The sequence below is a fragment of the Eretmochelys imbricata genome, chromosome 28 (assembly GCF_965152235.1).
Source record: "Eretmochelys imbricata isolate rEreImb1 chromosome 28, rEreImb1.hap1, whole genome shotgun sequence".
Taxonomy (NCBI): domain Eukaryota; kingdom Metazoa; phylum Chordata; order Testudines; family Cheloniidae; genus Eretmochelys; species Eretmochelys imbricata.
This window is the reverse complement of record NC_135599.1, coordinates 3,219,894-3,233,975: the sequence shown is the minus strand read 5'-3', so window position 1 is coordinate 3,233,975 and position 14,082 is coordinate 3,219,894. Positions and strand designations below refer to the sequence as shown.

The 14,082-nt window shown below is 50.1% G+C and overlaps 1 protein-coding gene and 2 non-coding genes across 3 annotated transcripts in view; 1 reads left to right on the top strand and 2 right to left on the bottom strand.

The window, feature by feature from the left end:
• LOC144258247 (uncharacterized) overlaps window positions 1–14,082 on the bottom strand; it is a 336,945-nt gene that overhangs the window by 261,056 nt on the left and 61,807 nt on the right. The window lies entirely within an intron of this gene.
• On the top strand, window positions 3,105–3,177 carry TRNAF-GAA (transfer RNA phenylalanine (anticodon GAA)). Its single transcript has one exon. It is a non-coding gene; the product is annotated as a tRNA-Phe (tRNA).
• Window positions 5,743–5,816, bottom strand: TRNAT-AGU (transfer RNA threonine (anticodon AGU)). Its single transcript has one exon. It is a non-coding gene; the product is annotated as a tRNA-Thr (tRNA).

Here is a 14,082-nt window from a genome sequence, read left to right as displayed (position 1 = left end):
AGACTCCTTGCTTCCAACAGCCAAACCTCAGCCATGCCCTTCTGCCCCTCTTCTGTCCTTCATGCTGTTTCCCAGGCAAACTGGTCACCTGGCCTCCACCTCTTTCTTTGTTCTCCAACTCATCCCAAGCAGCTGGCTGCTTGCAGCAGGTATGACCTGGATACAGAATGTGTGGCCATTGTCTGGGCCCAAGCAGCTAGGCAGCAGCCACACCTGCCCTTTAGGGGTCTCTGCAAAGATTAAACACCCTTGTCCCACCACCTAGATCAGTGGTCTGAAAACTTTTTTGAGTGTCACTCCACCTTTACCCTTGTCCATGCACTCCCTGATCCATGGCTGGGAGTGGGGCCACTATGGGGGAAGGGACACGGACGGGGTAAGGGGCTGAGGCATGGGCCAGAGTTGGGGGTGGGGGCCCTGGGAGCAGTGCCGGCAGCCAGGGCCAGCAGCTGGGGCTGGGGCCAGGAGTGGAGCTGGGTGGTGCTCCCTCCCCACCTGCTGTGGGGGCTGGCCCAGGCCCCAGTTGCAATCCAGTGAATGTTACTCCATCCCACCTGGCGGGGTCCACCCCACATTTTGGACCTCTGACCTAGATATTTGTGCAACAACTAGGGGAAACTGAGGTATACACAATATTAGGGTTACCATATTTGAACATTCAAAAAAGAGAACACTCCATGGGGGGGGGGGATTTGCTCGCACCCCTCCACCTCTGCCCCACCCCAACTCCACCCCTTCCCCGCCCCAACTCTGCCCCTTCCCTGCCGCATTGGACCCCACCTGCTGCTGGCTCCCTCGCTGCTAACCTCTTCACCACCCCCGCTCGCCTACTCACCCCCACCGCCCGCTGCTGGCTCCCTCGCTGCTCGCCTCTTCACCCTGCCCCGCTTGCCTACTCACCCCTCCTGCTGCAGGTCCCTCTGGCTCCTCGGGTCAGGTCAGGAGGGAGTGGAGGGCTTTCTGCCCCCTGCCGGCGCCTGCAAGCCCTAGCCCCGCAGCTCTGATTGGGCAGGAGGGAGCCGGTGCAGCACGTGGAGACCCCCTCTTCCTCTGTGCCTAGGGGTCACCCACACTGCAGGCTCCTGCCAGCGGGACCTGGCCCAGGACTTTGGTGCGCATGGTGAGCAATTCCCAATATCAGGACAAAGGGCACCCTGACCGATGTGGCAAAATCCCAGACTTTTTTAGATATTTAAAAATTCCTCCCGGGTGGCGATTTAAGAACCAAAAAGCCGGACATGTCCAGGAAAATACGGATGTATAGTAACCCTACACAATATGTATACAAAACATCCAGAAAATTCCCACTTCATCACAGCAGCACAGAGAACATGGTTTCCCTTTGGAAAAATTAAACTGCAAAACATCTCCCCATGTTCCAGAAAAAGCCTCTCATTTATCCCTTAAACCTCTTCCCATGAAAATCTCCATCCCTGCCCTGGCACACAGAGGCCCCCTCACTCCAGCGCAGATTTTTAACTTTTCTTACTTTTCCTTTGCCCTGTACAAACATTTTTCCCATCAAAATGCTCAAGGGCTTTTAAAATGAGAATAAGAGAACAAACCAAATCAAACCCAAGGAAACCGCGATAGAGCTCCACGCCACACACAGTCTGGGTCTGAATTTTTCTACTGAAATTTGGAGGCAATAAAACTCAGACTGCTATTGTCCAGAAAACAAACCTAGACCTCCCATGCAGTACCTAGGACATGTATTACTGAACCACCAATGTTTCAGCTCCTTTTGTGGGATTTCCAGCTGCCCAATACTGCTGGTATTCCAGGAGAGCAATTCTTGACTCCAGTAAGCATTTATCTCAACCCCATTCTGGTATCACAGGTTTCTCTAGGAAAGGGCAGTGAATGGTTCTAGGGTCCATGATCCTCATTCAAATCAAGCCAGAACCAGAGAATCCTTTCCCTTTCCCAGGTTGTGGGAGGGGAGACATTTAAAAGAGCTCTCTGAGCTATAGCACGTAAAGAGAAAAAGCCTTATATTTCCGCTCTGCTATGGGTGCTGGGTTTACTCCTGAAGTCTCTGCCACCCACGTAGTGCCCGATGGTTCATCCCTAACCGTTGATGCTGCTCCTTTCTATAGAATGTGAAGGGAGAGGAGACGGTGCAGGAGCCTTCTGGGGACACAGATCCAAGGCTTTGGGAGAGACAGATTGTCTGTGTCCACAAAAAGAAAAGGAGGACTTGTGACACCTTAGAGACTACAAATTTATTTGAGCATAAGCTTTTGTGAGCTCATCGGATTCATTCATGCTCAAATAAATTTGTTAGTCTCTAAGGTGCCACAAGTACTCCTTTTCTTTTTGCAGATTGTCTGAGACATCAAAGCGCTGTAAACCATGCAGCCACCCCTAAATCAGGGGCCAGTTCCAGCCCTGAATCTGGGCTCCTGGGATCCCTCCCACAGAGCAGGGTGCCCACAGATTACAGCCTGAGAATAGGCATGGGAAACTAACTCCTGCTTTCCCTGACAGGGCCTCCCCTAGACCAAATGGCACCCCAGGCGAGAAGCATCTTCGGTGCCCGCCTATGTCCATCCCCCCCCCCCCCGCCGCCCCAGCTCCATATATTAAACCATTGAATACCCTATTTTTTATTGCATTTGTAGCTCATTTCATGATTTTGATGCACAATTTGGATGCATGATTTTCTGTATCATATAAGACGATAAATTTGCATGCTAGGATCTGTAAATCTGTATTTATTCATCCCATATAGAAACAAATAAAAAAATCATTTCTTTTAAGCATATAGAAACTTTTTAATTTTAACAGTAACTGAAATGTGCAAACATTTAGAAATTGAATGGCCACCAACACAGGGTGGACCAATATTAACTAGAGTTACAGTAAGAGACAGCATTAGACTGTTAACCCGAGTCCTTTAGTTCAAAGGTCGCTTATCTCGCCTTTCCCCTCATGAACTGAAGCGTAGCACAGATCGATACAAAGACTGGCCACTGACATTTTCAAGTGATAAAATAGCAAAAGATGTCAGTCTTGCATTGGCCATCGTACATCGGAGCTATGTTTTATTGAGAATGAGCTTCAAGGTGAGAAGCAGCAGGCCAAAAGCAACCCCCACAGTTGCTGAAGTGGCTCAGTTGGGAGAGTGTTAGAGTGAAGATCTAGAGGTCCCTAGTTCGATCCCAGCCTTTGGCATGCTCTTTCATCCCTCTTTGTGCAGGGGTGGGCTGTTTTCTGGAAGCGCAGCGGTGCCTTTACCTGACACAAGTCCCTAATTTTGGGCTCCACCGCAGGAAAAGACAGCGTGGGCTTCTGCACCCAGTTGGCCCACCTGAGCTTTCTTTCTTCTCTTGCTGTTTCTCAGCAAGGGGAAGAAAAAGAAGCTCCCTTTCAAGCTGGAGTCAAAAGGGCGACATAAAAGATGACTTCCTGAGTGCTGGCTACTGTCCTCTTCTCTTCCAGCTGACCCATCGAAGGGCTGATGCCACTTTCTCCAGGTTTGCCCGTCGGTATGTCAGAGCTAGTGCCACCCAAGTGGATGGAATTTGAGGAGCAGGGCAGAGCATTATGAGGGAGTTTCTATACTGTAGTGGTTATCACATTTGCCTAACATGCAAAAGGGCTCTGGTTCAGAAACAGTGGCTTTATTTTCCCAGCTTCCCTTGCTGTCCAGGAAGGTGCTCCTCCTTCTGCCACTGGCCTGTCCCTGCGATAACCTCAAACCCCTCAGGACAGAGGGTGGTGAAATGCACGGAGAAAGCACCCTCGCATCAGCCGGGGAAAGCTAGAGGATCTGGGCCAGTCACCTTTTGGAGCCTTGTGGCTTGGCCTCCTCTGCCCTTGGACGTTGGCCTATGAAGTCTGGCTCTTCTGGCTGCCCTCCTTTGCATGACTTGCCAAAGGAGGAAGTGAGGCAGGAATAGGGCAAAAGAGGAAAGTCATGCTGAGGAAGGCAGGGCAGAAGCTAAGTGCCTCAGTGGGGTTAGCAGAGCGTCACCGTTCGTTCTGCCAAAGCCAGGGGCGGTGCGGTTGGCTGCTGGGAGGTAGAATCCTGTGCCTGCCAAGCTGGGGGTGTGGTGATGGGCTTGAGAGGCTCCCTGCCACCCGTGGGGCAGCAAGAACCACTCCTCCTTTGTGGCCGACCCGGGGGAGTGATTGATGGCTTTGGAGAAGGGGGTTGGGCTGGCTGTGAGCAACTGGGATGCAGGAAGCCCCCGCCTGCCCTTCTGAGGCAGTTGGCTGCCAAGAGGTAGAATCCTGGGCCTGCCTCTTGTCAGCCCAGCGATGGCTACTTGCAGCCCAGGAGAAGAAGTGGAGTTGTGGATGGAAGGAAAAGAAGCAATGGTGAGTCCAAGTGGGTTCCTTTCTGGCCAAGATGGTGTGCAGTTAGGGTGACCAGATGTGTCAATTTTATAGGGACAGTCCCGATTTTAGGGTCTTGTTCTTATATAGCCTCCTATTACCCCCCCCCACCTGTCCTGATTTTTCACATTTGCTGACTGATCACTCTGTGTGCAGTGGCAGTCTTGGGAGTTGCCTGCAAGCTGTGGGTGGACGTGTTCCAGTGACAACTGCTTCTCCTTTCTGGCCAACTTGGGGGCACCATTGATGGCTTTGGAATGGGGGCAGGGGGCTGGCTGTGAGTGAATGGCATCCAGGAAGCCCCAGCCTGCCCCTCTGGGGGCCAAATCTTCTTCTTTTCTCCTGCCTTCGGGAGCCAAGCCTTAAGGCTGCCCAGCATGTGCTGCAGCTCGAGCATTAAGCCTTCCTGTGTTCCCTGTGCTGGAGATGACCCTGAACCCCTGTGGGATATTGTTGGGGGGAAATCCCAACTATAAATAATTCTGGCCACCAGATCAACAACTTGCATCCATCCAGTGTGAGAGGGAGTCCAGGCAGTGGGACACAGGGCTCTGGGATCCCACTGTTCAGGTTGCATCCCGGAGATCCCATCACAGACTTTCAACGACCATGGCGGATGTTCACTGGGACAGAGAAAGAGAGATGCCAAAATAGTGATCTCCAGTGCTTGCAGACATCAAACTATCAGGAATTCTGCGCACAGAGAGGACCCTGCTAATTGTAAATGCCTTTGGAAAAGACCCTTCTGTCAGCAGCTGTTGTCGTACAGTGCTTCGTACTCTGCATTGTGGCCTCAAGAGCCATGGATGCAGGTTGAGTTACGGTGACCTTTTCCTTGTTTCCACATTTCTTAGGTGCCTCCTTCTGATATTTGTCAGAAAAAAAACGACCGGTTTCTCTTGCAAGCATTTGCATTGCTAGGCAAAGGCACTCGTCTCTGTTTCCTCAAAAGACTGACCAAAAGGTGGGAAGAGCAGATACATTTGGCAAGGCACCACTGGGTGCTGCATCCCTAACCTCCGCTTTACCTGGCAGGTGCCCTGGCCAGCTGAGCCACGGTGCCGCTGTCCGGGACTTTTCTCCTAACTACTCCATTTTTCATCAATGACAATCAAAACGAAGGTGACAGGACATCTGTGTGTAGACATCCCCAGCGAATCACAAGGACGTGTGGCACAGGCCTCTCGTGTTGCAGCAATTGCAATCAAAGCAACCGCCTTGCCAACGCCAGTCACCTTTTCATCAGCTCCAGGCTTGTGATCTGATTCTTTTCAATGTTTCTCTCCAAAGCAGCCTTCTCCTTAGCAAGCAATTACTTGGATTACCAAGGGAGGTCTCTTCTGTTTCCTAGAAAGACATAGGAAAATATGAGCGGATGAGACCAGAAGCCACACAACAAGGCACCACTGGGAGTTGAACCCAGGATCTCCTGTTTACTAGACAGGTGCTTTAGCCAGCTAAGCCATGGTGCCTGCCTCAAGAAAATGTTTGCAGCTGTTCCATTTGATGGTCCAGGACAACACCTGCAAATTCCAATGCAAATTCCAAAGTACAGATGTTCCCCATTTCCCTCAAGACTTGCAGACCTTGAGGTGTCTGGCTCTCTATGCATGGAAAGCCACAGCTCAGTTGACAGAGGGCTTCTAACATGTGCTTCTCCCACCAGCCACTGTGATCATATAGTGGTTAGTGATCTGTGTTTCAGTCGCAGCAACCTTGGCTCAATTCTGAGTCATGGTAACCTTTCCATCAGCTCCAGACTTCTCATTTGCAACTTTCCAAGTGTGGTGGGGCGACTGCCCCACCCAAGCAGGAGAAAGGTTAAGGCAGCCTTGCAGAGGCTGCACAGAACCCAGCCAATCAGGAAAGGGCTTATTGGCAGAGCCAATCAGGAGAAGGCCTGCTGGAGCAGCCTATATATAAAGGGGGACTATGATTGAGTGCCTGGCTGATTACTGCCAGACCGAGGCCCTGATACAAAGGCAGAGAAAGGTACTAGGGCTGTGGGGAAGTGGTCCAGGGAAACGGACAGCAGGGGTTGGAGGTGCCGCACTGTGTGACTGCCACACACACACCCCTTTTGCCTCAGTTGCCACTGACACAGGTGGCTAGACACTGGACTGCACCCGGCCACTGAGACAAGTGTCTGGGTAGAGAACAGCTGCCTCCCCTGGAAGCTAGGGAGAGAATTGAGTGGGGCACAGCCGGAGGAGGGCTGTGTCCATAAGAGGACACTGCAGTCCTGGGAGTGACATGGGTCCTAATTATAGAACAGATGGCAGACAGATGCCACTAGATGAAGGCGCACTGGAGAATGAGAGCTAATTCCCAGGATGGTCAGCAGAAGGTGCCACAGTGGTGAGACATGCCCCATGGCACCAAGATTTAGCTGCAAGGAAGACTCTCTCTGGCTTGAACAACCCCTTAGAAGGATTGTGCTGACAGGTCTTTTCTTTTTATGAAAAGAGATACAAAAAAGGAGCCAACAGACACACTAGGTTCAGCAAGGAAGAAATGGCAGGCCAAGCCAGGCTCTCCTCATTAGTAGGAAGGATCATCAGCCAGCTGTTCCCAAAGACCACTATCTAGGGGCCTTTTAACAGCCACTGCAGATGTTCACCACAAAAGAGACAAAGAGATGCCAAAATAGAGTTCTCCATTGCCTGCAGACGCCAAGCTACCGGGAGTTCTGTGCAAAGAGAGGCCTGTGCTGGTGGAAAATGCTTTGGTAGAGACTCTTCTGACACCAGCCATGGTCATACAGTGTTTAGAACTCTGTGTTGTGGCTTCAACATCCACAGATGCAAGTTCAGTTATGGGGACATTTTTCTTGTCTCCACATTTGTCTAGTGCCTCCTTTCAACACTTGTCACCAAAAAGACCTGTTTCTTTTGCAAGCAATGTACAGCTAGACAAAGGCAGTCTTCTCCGTTTCCTTAAATGATCACCAAGCTGTGGGGAAAGGAGACACATTCAGCCAGGCATCACTGGGTGCTGGATCCTGAATCTCCTCTTTACTTAGCAGGTGTCTGCTAGGCAGCTTTCCTTTCACCTCCTCTCCTGGTTCTTGTCATGCAGGCAGATCATGAGACCAGAAGTCTGAAGTGCAGGCAATGTAATGTTTCTTGGGTTAGTTTCAAGCAAGCATATCCATAGCTCCACATGCCAGGAGAGTCTGTTTCCCAGTGTTCTATTTCCAGCTCTAATGCTGCAGAGCCTTTACCCATGTCCCCGTTCCCCCCTACCTCTTTCTTAGCAGTCGCAAATATACCTGCAGTGCATGCCCCTGGTCCCACCACTTACAATTTATGGTCATGTTCCACTTTGGAGGGTCATGAGTCTGGGGGCTCAGTGTCATCTCTTTTGGGAGAGGTAAGAAGTGAGGTTGTGTACCGGTCAAGGCCAGGCTGTTCTTTGGCTTTTAGTGTGTCTTATGCCTCCCCTATCCCCCCTCCTTGCCCCTCCCAACTGGTTGCTTGACCTTGGCTTGAGAGAGGAGCCAGGCAGCCTTCCAGCGTATGCTTGTATATTACATTCCCACCATACCTAGTAACACTTTAGCTCTATCACTTAACTTTTCCATTATGCCAACAAACCCATCTGGCTGGGCAGAAGCAACATACCATTTCTTTGTTCTTTTTTCACATATATTAGTATGGCTATCAGAGTAACAAAAATCAAATGCAAAATTCTATCTCCGGGTAACAAACAGGCCTGCATATTAACAGGGCCTTGGCCAGATTAGCCACATTGCCGGTCTCTGAGACTTTTCTTCTAACTGCTCCATTTTTCATCTTGAGTATGTCTACACTACGAAATTAGGTCAAATTTATAGAAGTCGGTTTTGTAGAAAGCGGTTTTATACAGTTGATTGTGTGTGTCCCCACACAAATGCTCTAAGTGCATGTAGTCGGCGGAGTGTGTCCACAGTACTGAGGCAACCATCAACTTCCGGAGCATTGCACTGTGGGTGGCTATCTCACAGTTCCCGCCGCCCATTTGAATTCTGGGTAGAAATCCCAGTGCCTGATGGGGCTAAAACATTGTCGCGGGTGGTTCTGGATACATATTTGTCAGGCCCCTGTTCCCTCCCTACATGAAAGCAAGGGCAGACAATCGTATTGCTCCTTTTTTCTTGAGTTACCTGTGCAGACGCCATACCACGGCAAGCATGGAGCCCGCTCAGCTCACCATCACCATATGTCTCCTGGGTGCTGGCAGACGTGGCACTGCATTGCTACACAGCAGTAGTTAATTGCCTTTTGGCAGCAGACAGTGCAGTATGACTGGTAGCCGTCATCGGCGTAGTCCTGGGTGCTCTTTTAACTGGGCGCCTGGGCAAACATGGGAGTGACTCAGCCAGGTCATTTCCCTTGTTTCGTCTCGTGGCGATTGGGTCCTACCGGCAGTGCAGTCTTTTAACCTGCAGCTAGCAGAAGATGATGACTAGTTGTCATACTGCACCATCTTCTGCCGAGCACCCAGGAGATGACGATGGCTAGCAGTCGTACTGCAGTCTGCTGCCAGCAAGATGTATAAAGATAGATGAAGTGGCTCAAAACAAGAAATAGACCAGATTTGTTTTGTATTCATTTTCTCCTCCCTCCCTCCTTCCCTCTGTGAAATCAACAGCCTGCTAAACCCAGTTTTGAGTTCTATCCTTGCGGTTTTGAGTTCTATCCTTGCGGGGGCCATTCAGTTTCTTGCAAAGCCACCCCCTTTGTTGATTTTAATTCCCTGTAAGCCAACCCTGTAAGCCATGTCGTCAGTCGCCCCTCCCTCCGTCAGGGCAACGGCAGACAATTGTTCCGCGCCTTTTTTCTGTGCAGACGCCATGCCACAGTAAGCATGGAGCCCGCTCAGATCACTTTGGCAATTAGGAGCACATTAAACACCACGCACATTATCCAGCAGTATATGTAGCACCAGAATCTGGCAAAGCGATACCGGGTGAGTAGGCAACGTCAACGCGGTGGCATGAGTGATGAGGACATGGACACAGACTTCTCTCAAAGAATGGGCCCTGGCAGTGTGGGCATCATGGTACTAATGGGGCAGGTTCATGTGGTGGAACGCTGATTCTGGGCTTGGGAAAGAAGCAGAGACTGGTGGGACCGCATAGTGTTGCAGGTCTGGGACGATTCCCAGTGGCTGCGAAACTTTCGCATGCATAAGGGCACTTCATGGAACTTTGTGACTTGCTTTCCCCTGCCCTGAGGTGCAAGAATACCAAGATGAGAGCAGCCCTCACAGTTGAGAAGTGAGTGGCAATAGCTCTGTGGAAGCTTGCAACACCAGACAGCTACCGGTCAGTTGGGAATCAATTTGGAGCGGGCAAATCTACTGTGGGGGCTGCTGTGATGCAAGTAGCCCACGTAATCAAAGATCTGCTGATATCAAGGGTAGTGACCCTGGGAAATGTGCAGGTCATAGTGGATGGCTTTGCTGCAATGGGATCCCCTAACTGTGGTGGGGCAATAGACGGAACCCATATCGCTATCTTGGCACCGGAGCACCAAGCCGGCAAGTACATAAACCGCAAGGGGTACTTTTCAATAGTGCTGCAAGCGCTGGTGGATCACAAGGGGCGTTTCACCAACATCAACGTGGGATGGCTGGGAAAGGTACATGACGCTCACATCTTCAGGAACTCTGGTCTGTTTCAACAGCTACCACAAGGGACTTTCTTCCCACACCAGAAAATAACCATTGGGGATGTTGAAATGCCTATAGTTATCCTTGGGGACCCAGCCTACCCCTTAATGCCGTGGCTCATGAAGCCGTACACAGGCAGCCTGGACAGTAGTCAGGAGCTGTTCAACTACAGGATGAGCAAGTGCAGAATGGTGGAAGAATGTGCATTTGGACGTTTAAAAACACGCTGGTGCAGTTTACTGACTCGGTTAGACCTCAGCGAAACCAATATTCCCCCTGTTATTACTGCTTGCTGTGCGCTGCACAATATCTGTGAGAGTAAGGGGGAGACGTTTATGGCAGGGTGGAAGGTTGAGGCAAATTGCCTGGCTGCTGGTTACGTACAGCCAGACACCAGGGCAGTTAGAAGAGCACAGGAGGGCGCGGTGCGCATCAGAGAAGCTTTGAAAACCAGTTTCATGACTGGACAGGCTACGGTGTGAAAGTTCTGTTTGTTTCTCCTTGATGAAACCCCCCGCCCCTTGGTTCACTCTACTTCCCTGTAAGCTAACCATATTCCCCTCCTCTCTTCGATCACCACTTGCAGAGGCAATAAAGTCATTGTTGCTTCACATTCATGCATTCTTTATTCATTCATCACACAAATAGGGGGATAACTACCAAGGTAGCCCGGGAGGGGTGGTGGAGGAGGGAATGACAAGGCCACACAGCACTTTAAAAGTTTAAAACTTTAAAACTTATTGAATGCCAGCCTTCTGTTCCTTGGACAATCCTCTGCGGTGGAGTGGCCGGGTGGCCGGAGGCCCCCCCCACCGCATTCTTGGCGTCTGGGTGGGGAGGCTATGGAACTTGGGGAGGAGGGTGGTTAGTTACACGGAGGCTGTAGCCGCAGTCTGTGCTCCAGCTGCCTTTCCTGCAGCTCAACCATACACTGGAGCATATTGGTTTGATCCTCCAGCAGCCTCAGCATTGAATCCTGCCTCCTCTCATCAAGCTGCCGCCACCTTTCAGCTTCAGTCCTCTCTTCAGCCTGCCACTTACTCTCGTCAGCCCGCCACCTCTCCTCCCGGTCATATTCTGCTTTCCTGCATTCTGACATTGTCTGCCTCCATGTATTCGTCTGTGTTCTGTCAGTGTGGGAGGACAGCATGAACTCAGAGAACATTTCATCATGAGTGCGTTTTTTTTGCCTTCTAATCTTCACTAGCCTCTGCGAAGGAGAAGATCCTGTGATCCTTGAAACACATGCAGCTGGTGGAGAAAAAAAAAGAGACAGTGGTATTTAAAAAGACACATTTTATAGAACAATGGGTACATTCTTTCATGGTAAACCTTGCTGTTAACATTACATACATAGCACATGTGCTTTCATTACAAGGTCACATTTTGCCTCCCCACACCGCATGCCTAGCCCCTCAATCCCCCCTCCCCCCCGTGGCTAACAGTTCAGCTAACATTTCTGTTCAGCCACAGGCAAACAGCCTAGCAGGAATGGGCACCTCTGAATGTCCCCTTAAGAAAAGCACCCTATTTCAACCAGGTGACCATGAATGATATCTTTCTTCTGAGGGTAACACAGAGAGATAAAGAACGGATGTTGTTTGAATGCCAGCAAACATACACTGCAATACTTTGTTCTACAATGATTCCCAAGTACATGCTACTGGCCTGGTTGTGGTAAAGAATCCTACCATGGTGGACGGAATAAGGCTGCCCTCCCCAGAAACCTTTTGCAAAGGCTTTGGGAGTACATCCAGGAGAACCGTGAATGCCAGGGCAAATTAATCATTAAACATGCTTGCTTTTAAACAATGAGTAGTATTTTAAAAGGTACACTCACCATAGGTCCCTTCTCCACCTGGCGGGTCCGGGAGGCAGCCTTGGGTGGGTTCGGGGGGTACTGTCTCCAGGTCCAAGGTGAGAAACAGTTCCTGGCTGTCGGGAAAACCGGTTTCTCCGCTTGCTTGCTATGAGCTATCTACAACCTCGTCATCATCATCATCTTCCTCATCCCCAAAACCTGCTTCCGTGTTGCCTCCATCTCCATTGAAGGAGTCAAACAACACGGCTGGGGTAGTGGTGGCTGAGCCCCCTAAAATGGCATGCAGCTCATCATAGAAGCTGCATGTTTGGGGCTGTTACCCGGAGCGGCCATTTGCCTCTCTGGTTTTCTGGTAGGCTTGCCTCAGCTCCTTAAGTTTCACATGGCATTGCTTCAGGTCCCTGTTATGGCCTCTGTCCTTCATCCCCTGGTAGATTTTGACAAACGTTTTGGCATTTCGAAAAACTGGAACTGAGTTCTGATAGCACGGATTCCTCTCCCCATACAGTGATCAGATCCCGTACCTCCTGTTCGGTCCATGCTGGAGCTCTTTTGCGATTCTGGGACTCCATCAAGGTCACCTCTGCTGATGAGCTCTGGCCAGCGTGGCAAACTGCAGGTGACCATGCAAACAGGAAATTAAATTCAAAAGTTTGCGGGCCTTTTCCTGTCTACCTGGCCAGTGCATCTGAGTTGAGAGTTCTGTCCAGAGCGGTCACAATAGAGCACTCTGGGATAGCTCCCGGAGGCCAATACCGTCTAATTGCATCCACAGTACCCCAAATTCGACCCAGCAAGGCCGATTTAAGCGCTAATCCCCTTGTCAGGGGTGGAGTAAGGAAATAGATTTTAAGAGCCCTTTAAGTAGAAAAAAAGGGCTTCGTCGTGTGGACAGGTGCAGGGTTAAATCGATTTAACGCTGCTAAATTCAACCTCAACTCCTAGAGTAGATCAGGGCTATGACAATTAAAGGGAAAGTGAAAGGAGAGGAACTCTCCATTTCCTGCAAGACTTACAGAGATTGCACTATCAGGGTCTCTGTGTGCAGACACACCCAGCGAATCACAAGGACGTGCAGCACAGGCTTTTGTGTTGCAGCAATTGCAGTCCAAGCAACCGCCTTGCCAATGCCCATCACAGAAGCCTTTTCATCAACTCCAGGCTCCTGGTTTCACTTTTTTCCAATGCTTCTCTGCAAAGAAACCTTTTCCTTAACAATCTATTAATTAGATTACCGATGGAGGTCTCTTGTATTTTCTAGAAAGATATAGGAAAATGGGAGCAGAGGTGGTCACAGAATGATAGACCACAAAAGTCATCTAGTCAAAACTCCTCGTCTCGGTCTGATTTTGTTTAACATAGAATCATAGAATCATAGAATATCAGGGTTGGAAGGGACCCCAGAAGGACATCTAGTCCAACCCCCTGCTTGAAGCAGGACCAATTCCCAGTTAAATCATCCCAGCCAGGGCTTTGTCAAGCCTGACCTTAAAAACCTCTAAGGAAGGAGATTCTACCACCTCCCTAGGTAACGCATTCCAGTGTTTCACCACCCTCATAGTGAAAAAGTTTTTCCTAATATCCAATCTAAACCTCCCCCACTGCAACTTGAGACCATTACTCCTCGTTCTGTCATCTGCTACCATTGAGAACAGTCTAGAGCCATCCTCTTTGGAACCCCTTTTCAGGTAGTTGAAAGCAGCTATCAAATCCTCCCTCATTCTTCTCTTCTGCAGACTAAACAATCCCAGCTCCCTCAGCCTCTCCTCATAAGTCATGTGTTCCAGACCCCTAATCATTTTTGTTGCCCTTCGCTGGACTTTCTCCAATTTATCCACATCCTTCTTGTAGTGTGGGGCCCAAAACTGGACACAGTACTCCAGATGAGGCCTCACCAATGTCGAATAGAGGGGAACGATCACGTCCCTCGATCTGCTGGCTATGCCCCTACTTATACATCCCAAAATGCCATTGGCCTTCTTGGCAACAAGGGCACACTGCTGACTCATATCCAGCTTCTCGTCCACTGTCACCCCTAGGTCCTTTTCCGCAGAACTGCTGCCTAGCCTTTCGGTCCCTAGTCTGTAGCGGTGCATTGGATTCTTCCGTCCTAAGTGCAGGACCCTGCACTTATCCTTATTGAACCTCATCAGTTTTCTTTTGGCCCAATCCTCCAATTTGTCTAGGTCCTTCTGTATCCTATCCCTCCCCTCCAGCGTATTTACCACTCCTCCCAGTTTAGTATCATCTGCAAATTTGCT